The 13,167-nt window shown below is 41.0% G+C and overlaps 1 protein-coding gene across 1 annotated transcript in view; it reads left to right on the top strand.

Annotated features, from left to right (window-relative positions):
- LOC110529444 (membrane-bound glycerophospholipid O-acyltransferase 2) overlaps window positions 1-13,167 on the top strand; it is a 79,288-nt gene that overhangs the window by 13,979 nt on the left and 52,142 nt on the right. The window lies entirely within an intron of this gene.

Genomic DNA, 13,167 nt, shown 5'->3' with positions numbered 1-13,167 from the left:
GTATTCAGACCCACTCAACAACAAGTGGGACACAATCATGAAGTGGAACGACACTTATTGGATATTTCAAACTTTTTTAACAAATCAAAAACTGAAAAATTGGGCGTGCAAAATTATTCAGCCCCTTTACTTTCAGTGCAGCAAACTCTCTCCAGAAGTTCAGTGAGGATCTCTGAATGATCCAATGTTGACCTAAATGACTAATGATGATAAATACAATCCACCTGTGTGTAATCAAGTCTCTGTATAAATGCACCTGCACTGTGACGGACTTCTGAGACTGTTAAAAGCGCAGAGAGCATCATGAAGAACAAGGAACACACCAGGCAGGTCCGAGATACTGTTGTGAAGAAGTTTAAAGCCGGATTTGGATACAAAAAGATTTCCCAAGCTTTAAACATCCCAAGGAGCACTGTACAAGCGATAATATTGAAATGGAAGGAGTATCAGACCACTGCAAATCTACCAAGACCTGGCCGTCCCTCTAAACTTTCAGCTCATACAAGGACAAGACTGATCAGAGATGCAGCCAAGAGGCCCATGATCACTCTGGATGAACTGCAGAGATCTACAGCTGAGGTGGGAGACTCTGTCCATAGGACAACAATCAGTCGTATATTGCACAAATCTGGCCTTTATGGAAGAGTGGCAAGAAGAAAGCCATTTCTTAAAGATATCCATAAAAAGTGTTGTTTAAAGTTTGCCACAAGCCACCTGGGAGACACACCAAACATGTGGAAGAAGGTGCTCTGGTCAGATGAAACCAAAATTGAACTTTTTGGCAACAATGCAAAACGTTATGTTTGGCGTAAAAGCAACACAGCTCATCACACTGAACACACCATCCCCACTGTCAAACATGGTGGTGGCAGCATCATGGTTTGGGCCTGCGTTTCTTCAGCAGGGACAGGGAAGATGGTTAAAATTGATGGGAAGATGGATGGAGCCAAATACAGGACCATTCTGGAAGAAAACCTGATGGAGTCTGCAAAAGACCTGAGACTGGGACGGAGATTTGTCTTCCAACAAGACAATGATCCAAAACATAAAGCAAAATCTACAATGGAATGGTTCAAAAATAAACATATCCAGGTGTTAGAATGGCCAAGTCAAAGTCCAGACCTGAATCCAATCGAGAATCTGTGGAAAGAACTGAAAACTGCTGTTCACAAATGCTCTCCATCCAACCTCGCTGAGCTTGAGCTGTTTTGCAAGGAGGAATGGGAAAACATTTCAGTCTCTCGATGTGCAAAACTGATAGAGACATACCCCAAGCGACTTACAGCTGTAATCGCAGCAAAAGGTGGCGCTACAAAGTATTAACTTAAGGGGGCTGAATAATTTTGCACGCCCAATTTTTCAGTTTTTGATTTGTTAAAAAAGTTTGAAATATCCAATAAATGTCGTTCCACTTCATGATTGTGTCCCACTTGTTGTTGATTCTTCACAAAAAAATACAGTTTTATATCTTTATGTTTGAAGCCTGAAATGTGGCAAAAGGTCGCAAAGTTCAAGGGGGCCGAATACTTTTGCAAGGCACTGTATATGTTTTCATGTCATTTATTGAACACACCGTGTACACATTCACAGTGCAGGGTGGAAAAAGTATTTGAACCCTTTAATAACTGGTTGACCCTCCTTTGGCGGCAATAACCTCAACCAAACGTTTTCTATAGTTGCGTATCAGACCTTCACAACGGTCAGGAGGAATTTTGGACCATTCCTCTTTACAAAGCTGTTTCAGTTCAACAATGCTCTCGTGATGTCTGGGGTGAACCGCTCTCGAGGTCATGCCACAGCATCTCAATCGGGTTAAGGTCAGGACTCTGACTTGGCCACTCCAGAATGCGTATTTTCTTCTTGAAATCCATTCCTAAGCCGTTGATTTACTTCTGTGTTTTGGGTCGTTGTCCTGTTGCGTCACCCAACTTCTGTTGAGCATCAATTGGTGGAGAGAGCCTTACATTCTCCTGCAAAATGTCTGATAAACATGGGAATTCATTTTTTCCATCGAAGATAGCAATCTGTCCAGGCCCTGAGGCAGCAAAGCAGCCCCAAACCATGATGCTCCCTCCACCATATTTTACAGTTGAGATGAGGTTTTGATGTTGGTGTGCTGTGCCTTTTTTTTCTCCACACATAGTTTTGTGTGTTCCTTCCAAACAACTCAACCCGAATGTCATCTGTCCACAGAATATTTTGCCAGCAGTGATGTGAAACATCCAGGTGCTCTTTTGCGAACTTCAGACCTGCATCAATTTTTTTTTTGGACAGTAGTAGCTTTTTCCTCGATGTCCATTCTTGTTTAGTGTTTTACGTATCGTAGACTCGTCAACAGAGATGTTAGCATGTTCCAGAGATTTCTGTAAGTCTTTAGCTGATATTCTGGGATTCTTCTTAACCTCACTGAGCATTCTGTGCTGTGCTCTTGCAGTCATCTTTGCAGGACGGCCACTCCTAGAGAGAGTAGCAACAGTGCTGAACTTTCTCTATTTCTAGACAATTTGTCTTACTGTGGACTGATGAACATCAAGGCTTTTAGAGATACTTTTGTAACCCTTTCCAGCTTAATGCATGTCAATTCTTAAGTTTTCTGAGATATCTTTGTTCAAGGTATGGTTCATATCAGGCAATTCTTCATGTGAATAGCAAACTCACATTTTGTGAGTGTTTTTTTGTTATATTGCAGGGCAGCTCTAACCAACATCTCCAATCTCCTCTCATTGATTAGACTCCAGGTTAGCTAAATCCTGACTTCAATTAGCTTTTGAAAAAGTCATTAGCCTAGGGGTTCACATACTTTTCCAACCTACACTGTGAATGTTTCAATTAAGTATTCAATATAGACAATAAAAATACAATAACTTGTGTGTTATTAGTTTAAGCACACTGTGTTTGTCTATTGTTGTGACTTGGAGTAAGTTCAGATCACATTGTTTTACAAATGTATGTAGAAATCCAGGTAATTCCAAACGGTTCACACTTTTTCTTGCAACTGTATGTGAATGTGTTATTTCAGTTTTGTAATTTTTATACATTTGCAAAGAATTCTACAAAAACGTTTTTGCTTTGTAATTATGGGTTATTGTGTGTAGATTGAGGAGGGTAAAAAAAAAAACTATTTAATTCAGAAAGTTTAGAATAAAGGGAAAAAAATAATTTAAAAAAAGTAAAGGGGTCTAAATCATTTGCGAATGCACTGTATATGGAAAAATACACGATTCATCTGTTTTTACCTAACAATTGGTCAAAAGGAAAGGCGACTCTCGGTCGACCAATACTTTTTGTTGTTGTAAGGGACAGCCCTAGTTTGTCTGTCAGTGGGGGGGTTGCATTCCTCCGTTGATTTTTCTTGTCTGAACAAAGTCAGTCTAAAGCCTGTCTTTAAACAGGGCTCTATGGATAAGGTCCTTTTGCTAATGAGAAAGTAGAGACCGAAGTGAGATGTTGTCAATAAAAGTGTTAACATTTTTTTTTAATCAACAACTATCAATAATCCTATTTTGGATTTAATGTGGGCCTTTGAGCCTGATGTTGTTGCCTTCAGAGTTGTGATGGTTTTGCCCTCTGGCAACGAGAAATTTAGAGTAGAGACAGAGGTTCTCTTGCTTCAGAGAGGCAGTCCTTGAAGGCCGTAATTGTTAAGATGAAAAGCCACTGTGGATGTGGCTGACTGCATGGTGGCCGAGCAGACACTTTTTATAGGCTATGTAATCCGTTAGTGATAGCATGTTGCAGCCAATTCAATGAGGCCGATGATTGTAAAAACATGGCCTCCGCTCAGCAGCACATCAACCTCCTCTTTGCTATGGCAAGGCATGCAGGCTGTATCCTAGCAACAGGCTTCTTCAGGAAGGATCCCTTCCATCACGGGCTTCAATGAGCCTTAACCAGTTCCTCATTCAGCAGAATGTCTCCTCCTTTGTCTTGCCATTGGATGGACGTTGCGATTCAGGATAGAGACCCATTCAATCCTCAATACTGTTTGCAAATGAAAGACAAGTAATAGTGAAAGTGATGTCCTTTGTTTTGTGGAAGGTAGTCATTTTCTATCTGAATGTCAAAGATGGACAGCAAGGCAGTATCATCTAGTGAAACTTGACTTTCTCCCCTCACTTTTTCTGTTCTAGTATACGTCCCAAATGGCACCTTATTCCCTATATAGTGCACTACTTTTGACCAGAGCTCTATGGCCCTGGTCAAAAGCAGTGCTCTATATATAGGGAATAGGGTGCCTTTTGGGATGTAGACGTAAGGGAAGGGAGAGTTCCAGAGAAGAGGAGGAGGAGGAGGAGGGTGGTGGTGTAGTGATGTATGGGTCTCCCCATTCTGTCATCCTCTCTGGACGCTGCCTCATCCTGACCTTAGGCAGTAGCTTTCCACACAATGTCTGAAATGTTATGTACTCAACCTTCTTTTTGGCCATCTATTGTTCACAAAAGCTTTTTTTAAACTCCTTACTTGGTGGAAATTGTATTTTACATCCTCCTGACTGAGGTGATGTTCTGTTACCATTGTGAAAACATGATCGAGATGTTACCTCACCATTAGAGGCTGTTAAAAAAATTATTTAGCACAGGTTGGGTTACATCAGCCAATTGTAGTAGGAAACTGAAACTTTCTGAAACTTCTTGAAAATGTCTATCTACACAGTAACATTCCCTTGTAATTTGTCCTGTCCAGTGCACCCCAAAATGTTCTGGAAGGTTCTTTAACATCTATCAGAGATTACTGCAGTTCAATACCTTATTGTTTTCCAAATGGTACCCAATTCCCTATCCAGTGCACTACTTCTGACAAGATCCCTATGGGCCCTGGTCAAAAGTAGTGCACTATATAGGGAATATGGTGCAATTTTGAATGCAGCCCCGCTCTCTCCCCAGAAAAGGCAGTTAGTTCCTGGTCTATCAAGCAGAGCATCCAATTTATTTTTTCTCATCACCGTCTATCAGTCCTGCTGGCTAGCTGGCACATTCTCCTTCACATCCAGTACATATCCTCCCCAGCTTTACCTCAACCCACTGCTGTATATGAACCCAGCCTGGAGTTCATGTGCTGATTTAGGATCAGTTTAGCCTTTTAGATCTTAATGAATCTGATTTTATTATGGACAGGGAGGAGCTGATCCTAGATCAGGCTGCAGAGAGCAATAGGAAGTAATACCTTAGCCTAGACACCGAGACAGTAATGGGAAACATCAGGGAGCATGAATTAAAGAAGAAGATGGCTTGGGTATCTGGATGGAGCACAGAGGAGAGGAGAGTGCTGCCTGCACGGTAGTAGGGCCACCATTAGATATTAATGAGAGGTAGATAAATTCAGGGCAGGATTTTTAAAGTAGGTCTAACTCATCCCTCATAACATTCTTTCTGACTCTCTCCCTTAATTTCTAATTTCTCATCTTAAAAGTCATCAATTTGAAAGGGTTTTGCATCTTAAAAAGTCCTCAAATTTAGATGCACTGTCTGGTGCTGTGACATTCTGTACCGTTCCTGTCTTTTATATAGTTTAAAACTGCAGCAGTTTTTTAGAGTTAGTCCACTTTTAGATCAACAGAAAGTATCCTGTGTTAGAAAGAGTTTGATATCCTTCTACTTTAGCCAGGCTGTCGTCCCTGTTCTGTTCCATTGGACATGTGACTTGGACACAAACATAGCTACTCAAACACTACTATTTCCTCAACATGTTTTGAAACCTCCCTCCATCTACAAAGATGCAAACCGCCTCCTCCCAGCACCGTTGATGAATGTTCTGTTGTGAATTTTCTCCTAGGTACAGATCTAAGATCAGCTTCACCTCCACAATCCTAACCTTAATTGGAAATGCAAAACTGATCCATAATGAGCGCCTAGGGGCAATTTCACCCTAGACGCCATGAACAAAGTCTGGAAGACAATTAGCTCTGGTCAAACAATACTGCTGTCAGCTGCCCTAAGAACATCCCTGGCTGGGTCCCGGGCTCAATATTTTTAGAGATGCTTCCCAAATGGGACCCTATTCCCTTTATAGGTGCTGGTAAAGATTTGTGCACTTTTAAAGGAATAGGGTTTCATTTGGGATGCAGGCCTCAGACCTGAGAGACTTCCAACGGCTTCCAGGGATCGACCCAAGCTGTCAGCCAGCCAGGACAGTTTAGACTGCAGCTCTGTGGAGAGAGACTGGTCCAAGGCTGTACCACCCCCGGACTGTCTCAAAGGACCTAGGAGCTTACAGCAGAGAGGCCCCACTGGGTATGCAGGTTCAACGATAGGCGAGGGAGTCGAGCGAGAGTTGATGACTTTAGTAAAAAAAACATCTGAAAACTAAGATGATTCACCAGAAAATAGTCACAAAACCAACTGTGGATTCCCATGCAGATAGTTTATTCAGCTGAATGGCTCCCCATGACCCTTTGCACAGCTTTTGAAGAGGTTGTCTTTTGGCTTTTTATTTGCTTGTGTAGTGGACTTCCCTAATTTATCATCAAGGAGGTCATCTTTTCTCCAGTCTCTGCATTAATTTCTCCACTTCAGCAGGGTGACCAGAGTTGAACCTCCAGTAGGAATGGATTGGAGGAATGGGCTCCACCACACAGCCAGAATAGCTTTGGATTTTCATCTGACATGGTGTTAATGTCAGAGTCCCAAATGGCAACCTATTATTTCCTATATAGTGCCCTACCTTTGACCAGAGCCCTATGGTCCCTAGTCAAAAGTAGTGCACTATGTAGGGAGTAGTTTGCCATTTGGCTCAGTTGGTTTTTAATACCCGGCACTTTTAATGAAGCTCTTTCCCTGTTTTATCCTTTTTGTCTTTCATGTTGAGAGGGAGAGGGAGAGGGAGGTGTGTGTGTGTGTCCAAACCAGTATAGTAAAGCATTGAAGTGCTCATATAACACTTGTACATGGATACAATCACAAGCTCTTTAATGTGGAAACCTACTGTACACACTACACTCTCTCCACACTATTGTCCCTCGCCATCTAGCTCTTGCATTGTCATTGTGTATGCCTGAGCCATGCTGAACACAAGCTGTCTAAACAGAACGAAGGAGATAAGGGCTTTGATGGCTCCCCCCTTCCTGCTGTCAAGAGACCAAAGCAGACCAGGCCATCTGTGTCCAAAATGACACCCTATTCTTTATATAGTGCACTACTTTATACCGGTGCGATATGGTTCCTGGTCGAAAGTAGTCACTATATAGGGAATAAGGCACCATTTGGGGCGTAACCCAGGGCTCCACAACAGAACACAGTAGCTATTTGATGGGTCCCAGACAGCAACAGGCAAGCTGGATGAAGTATGATCGGGAATATTCATTATTATTTCTTATTCACTCCCCTCCCTCCCTGTCTTGCCAAACGATCGCTGAATTCACTTATTGTGGATCGGACCCTTTTTTTTTCTCCAATTTTCACCTAAAATGACAAATCTAACTGCTTGTAGCTCAGGTCCTGAAGCAATATATGTATTTTCTAAGTACCATTTGAAAGGAAACACTTTGAAGTTGTGGAAATGTGAAAGGAATGTAGTAGAATATAACACATTAGATCTGGTAAATAATAATACAAATATTTTTTTGTGTGTTTTTTTTGTACCATCTTTGAAGTGTAAGAGAAAGGCCATAATGTATTATTCCAGCCCATGTGGAATTTAGATTTTGGCCACTAGATGGCAGCAGTGTATGTGCAAAGTTTTAGACTGATCCAATGAACCATTGTATTTCTGTTCACAATGTTGTATCAAGACTGCCCAAATGTGTCTAATTTGTTTATTAACCTCTCTAGGGTATGTGGAATGCTAGCGTACCACCTGTGCCAAATTCAAATACAGAAATACTCATTATAAAAATTCAGAAAATATACAACTATTTTATATTGGTTTAAAGATTAACTTCTTGTGAATCCAACCACGGTGTCAGATTTCAAAAAGGCTTTACGGCAAAAGCATACCTTACAATTATTTGAGAACATAGCCCAGCAGACAAATCATTACAAACAGTAAACAGCCAAGTAGAAGAGTTACACAAGTCAGGAATAGATCAAATTAATCACTTACCTTTGATGATCTTCATATGTTTGCACTCAGAAGACATTCATTTATTCAATAAATGTTCCTTTTGTTCGATAAAGTCTCTCTTTATATCCGAAAACCTCCGTTTTGTTCGCGCGTCTTCAGTAATCCACAGGTTCAATCGCAGTCACAACAGGCAGACAAAAAAATCCAAATTGTATCCATAAAGTTCATAGAAACATGTCAAATGAAGTTTATATTCAATCCTCAGGTTGTTTTTAGCCTCAATAATCTATAATATTTCAACCGGACAATAACGTCGTCAATATAAAAGGCACTCTCTCTGGTCGCACACATGAAAAAGCTCTGTGACACGGCAGGGTCCACTCATTCAGACTGGTCTTACTCCCTCATTTTTCAGAATACGAGCCTGAAACAATTTCTGAAGACTGTTGACATCTAGTGGATATTCTAATATTCTGCCCATATGGACACATTTATTTTAGGCCAGAACTGAACCATTTCTGTAGCATATGCATGTGTGTGAAAGAGAAATTATGAATTCGGATTATATATATTGAACACAAATATAAACACAACATGTAAAGTGTTGGTTTCATGAGCTGAAATTGAAGATCCCAGAAATGTTCCATATGCACAAAAAGCTTATTTCTCTCAAATGATGTGCACAAATTCGTTTAAATCCCTGTTAGTGAGCATTTCTTCTTTGCCAAGACAATCCCCCCCACCTGACAGGTGTGACATATCAAGAATCTGATTAAACAGTGTGATCATTACACAGGTGCAGTTTTGTCACACAATGCCACAGATGTCTCAAGTTTTTAGGGAGTGTGCAATTGGCATGCTGACTGCAGAAATGTCTACCAGAGCTGTTGCCAGAGAAATAAATGTTCAATTTCGTTTTAGAGGATTTGTCAGTTCGTCCCACCAGCCTCACAACCGCAGACCATGTGTAAATATCCACACCAGCCCAGGACCTCCACATCTGGCTTCTTCACGTGCGGGATCGTCTGGGTAGGGTGAGGGTGTGCTAAGGAGTATTTCTAAAGCCCTTTTGTGGGGAAAAACTCATTATGATTGGCTGGGCTTGGCTCCCTAGTGGGGAAGCCTGGCTGCCAAGTGGGTGGGCATATGCCCTCCCAAGCCCACCCATAGTTGTGACCCTGCCCAGTCATGTGAAATCCATAGATTAGGGCCTAATTTATTAATTTAAATTGACTAATTTCTTTATATGAACAGTAACTCAGTAAAATCTTTGAAATTGTTCCATGATGCGCTTATTTTGTTCAGTATATTAAAAGAATGGACGACCTGACCAGAGAGGTCCAGGACCTGAATAACTGTTTGCAGTTCTCCTAGGGTCAGCTCAATTTGGCCTCCAGAGTGGCACAGCGGTCCAAGGCACTGCATTTCAATGGTAGAGGCATCACTACAGACCCTGGTTCAATCCCGAGCTGTATCACAACCGGCCGTGATCGGGAGTCCCATAGGGCGGTGCACAATTGACCCAGCATCGTCTGGGTTAGGGGAGGGTTTGGCCGTCATTGTAAATAAGAATTTGTTCTTAACTGACTTGCCGAGTTAAATAAATAAATTAATGAGGAAAATGGCAAGATGATAGAAATCTCTAAGTCATCAGTTCTGTATCTGAGTCCATGATGACAATGACTGAGAATTCAGATTATCTCGAGGGACAAATAAGGCAGAACAACATGGTTGTGGACAGAATTGCAGAATCTCCACATTAGACCAGGATAGAGTCTGAGGACAACAGATTAATGTACTGCTGAATAGATTTTTTTTCTCACTTTGTTTGTTCTTTTCCATATTATGTCCATCTCTTTCCTATGTCCACCCAGGAAAGGGCTGAAAATAGCCCATATTAATATACACTATATATACAAAAGTATGTGGACACCCCGTCAAATTAGTGGATTCGGCTATTTCAGCCACACCCGTTGCTGACAGGTGTATAAAATCGAGCACAGAGCAAGCTCAGTGACTTTCAATGTGCCACCGTCAAGTGCTGTTATTGTATAGTGAAAATGTCTAGGAGCAACAATGGCTCAGCCAAGAAGTGGTAGGCCACACAACCTCACAGAACGGGACTGCCGAGTGTTGAAGCGTGTAGCATGTAAAAATCGTCTGTTCTTGGTTGCAACTTCCTCTGCAAGCAACGTCAGCACAATAACTCTTCGTTGGGAGCTTCATGAAATGGGTTTCCATGGCCGAGCAGCTGCACACAAGCCTAAGATCACCATGTACAATGCCAAGTGCCCGCTGGAGTGGTGTAAAGCTTGCCGCCATTGGACTCTGGAGCAGTAGAAACGCTTTCTCTGGAGTGCTGTATCACGCTTCACCATCTGGCAGTCCAACTGACGAATTTGGGTTTGCGGATACCAGGAAAACGCTGCCTAAAGGCCAGCATCCCGGAGTCGCCTCTTCACTGCTGACGTTGAGACTGGTGTTTTGCGGCTACTATTTAATGAAGCTGCCAGTTGAGGACTTGTGAGGCGTCTGTTTCCCAAACTAGACACACTAATGTACTTGTCCTCTTGCTCAGTTGTGCACTGAGGCCTCCCAATCTTTCTATTCTGGTTAGAGACAGTTTGTGCTGTTCTGTAAAGGGAGTAGGACACAGCGGTGTACGAGATATTCAGTGTCTTGGCAATTTATCACATGGAATAGCCTTCATTTCTCAGAACAAGAATAGTCTAACGAGTTTCAGAAGAAAGTTATTTGTTTCTGGCTATTTTGAGCCTGTAATCGAACCTACAAATGCTGATGCTCCAGTTACTCAACTAGTCTAAAGAAGGACAGTTTTATTGCTTCTTTAATCAGAACAACAGTTTTCAGCTGTGCTAACAAAATTGAAAAAAGGTTTCCTGATGATCAATTAGCCTTTTAAAATGATAAACTTGGATTAGCTAACGCAACGTGCCATTGGAACATAGGAGTGATGGTTGCTGATAATGGGCCTCTGTACACCTATGTAGATATTTCATAAAAAATCTGACATTTCCAGCTACAATAGTCTTTTACAACATTAACAATGTCTACACTGCATTTCTGATAAATGTTATGTTATTTTAACGGACAAAAAATTAGCTTTTCCTTCAAAAACAAGGACATTTCTAAGTGACCCCAAACTTTTGAACAGTAGTGTACATGTAGGTAGAGTTATTAAAGTGACTATGCATAGATGATAACAACAGAGCGTAGAAGCGGTGTAAAAGAGGGGGGGGGGGTGCAAATAGTCTGGGTAGCCATTTGATTAAATGTTCAGGAGTCTTATGGCTTGGGGGAAGAAGCTTTGTTCTAAAGCTGTATCTGCACCCATTGGATGCAGTGATCACAATATAGTGGCTATATCCAGGACAGCCAAAGTTGCAAAAGCTAAAATGGTATATAACAGATCATACTAAATATTTTGCTGTGACTCTTATGTGGATGATGTTAAAAATATTTGTTGGTCTGATGTGATTAATAAGAAGCATCCAGACGCTGCACTTGATGAATTTATGAAATCGCTCCATTCCAATGATTGATAATTGAAACCGACTGTCTCAATGGATTTATGAGAAATTGAAAAACTGAATGGTTGAAAGAGATGGGGCAAAGGAGTGGCTAATAAGTCTGTCTACACATCTGTCTGGCTAACTTACTGCAAATTGAGAAATGTATGTGACTGAACCTAAAAAAAAGAAGAAACTATTATGAAGCCAAGATTAATGATATAAAGAATGATGGAAAAAGACTTTGGAGGACTTTAAATTATGGGCAGATGGACAAATTCAACTCAATTTTTCATCAAATCAGATGGCTTATTCATCCCAACCATTTGATGTTGCCAATTATTTTAATGATTACTTCATTGGCAAAGTAGGCAAACTTAGGCATGAAATGCCCACAGCGAACAGTGAGCAATTGTATTCATGCATAAAAAATAATAATAATAATAAAAGAAAGGCATTGCAAGTTTGAATTTTGTAAAGTTAGTGTGGGAGAGGTGGAAAATGTATTGTTATTGATCAATAATAACAAACTTCTTGGCATTGACAACATAGGATTGGCTATAGAGTCAGCTACCATCCTCAATAGCTTTCCATCTATCTGCCATGTCTTTAATCTGAGCCTAGAAGAAAGTATTTGTCCTCAGGCCTGGAGGGAAGCCAAAGTCATTCCGCTACCCAAGAGTGGTAAAGCAATCTTTACTGGTTCAAACAGCAGACCTATCAGCTTGCTGCCAGTTCTTAGCAAACTGTTGGAAATGTTTATAGAGAAGGGAACTCGACATGTACTGCACTGAAATTGATAATAAGATTCCAGTGGAGCCTTTAATATTATTGACCATAACATTTTGTTGAGAAAACATATGTGATATGGCTTTCAAACCTCTGCCAAATTGTGGATTCTAATAGAACTCAGAAGGTTTTCTTTAATGGAAGCTTCTCGAACGTCAAACATGGCAAATGTGGTGTACCGCAGGGCAGATCTCTAGGCCCCCTACTCTTTTCTATTTTTACCAATGACCTGCCACGGGCATTAAACAAAGCATGTGTGTCCATGTATGCTGATGATTCAACCATATACACATCAGCAACCAAAGAACTAAAGAAGTCACTGAAGATCTTAACAAAGAGTTGCAGTCTGTTTTGTAATGGGTGGCCAGTAATAAACTGGTCCTGAACATCTCTAAAACTAAGAGCATTGTATTTGGCCACGGGCATTAAACAAAGCATGTGTGTCCATGTATGCTGATGATTCAACCATATACACATCAGCAACCAAAGAACTAAAGAAGTCACTGAAGATCTTAACAAAGAGTTGCAGTCTGTTTTGTAATGGGTGGCCAGTAATAAACTGGTCCTGAACATCTCTAAAACTAAGAGCATTGTATTTGGTACAATCATTCCCTAAGTTCTAGACTCAGCTGAATCTAGTAATGAATGGTGTGGCTGTTGATCAAGCTGAGGAGACTAACTGACTTGATGTTACCTTTGATTGTAAACTGTCATTGTCAAACATATAGATTCAATGGTTGTAAAGATGGGGAGAGGTCGGTCTGTAATAAAGAGATGCTCTGCTTTTTTGACGCCACACTCCACAAAGCAAGTCCTGCAGGCTCTAGTTTGAACTTATCTTGATTATTGT

The sequence above is a fragment of the Oncorhynchus mykiss genome, chromosome 8, assembly GCF_057628025.1.
Source record: "Oncorhynchus mykiss isolate SJ-2025 chromosome 8, ASM5762802v1, whole genome shotgun sequence".
NCBI lineage: Eukaryota > Metazoa > Chordata > Actinopteri > Salmoniformes > Salmonidae > Oncorhynchus > Oncorhynchus mykiss.
This window is presented reverse-complemented; position numbering and strand designations above follow the sequence as displayed.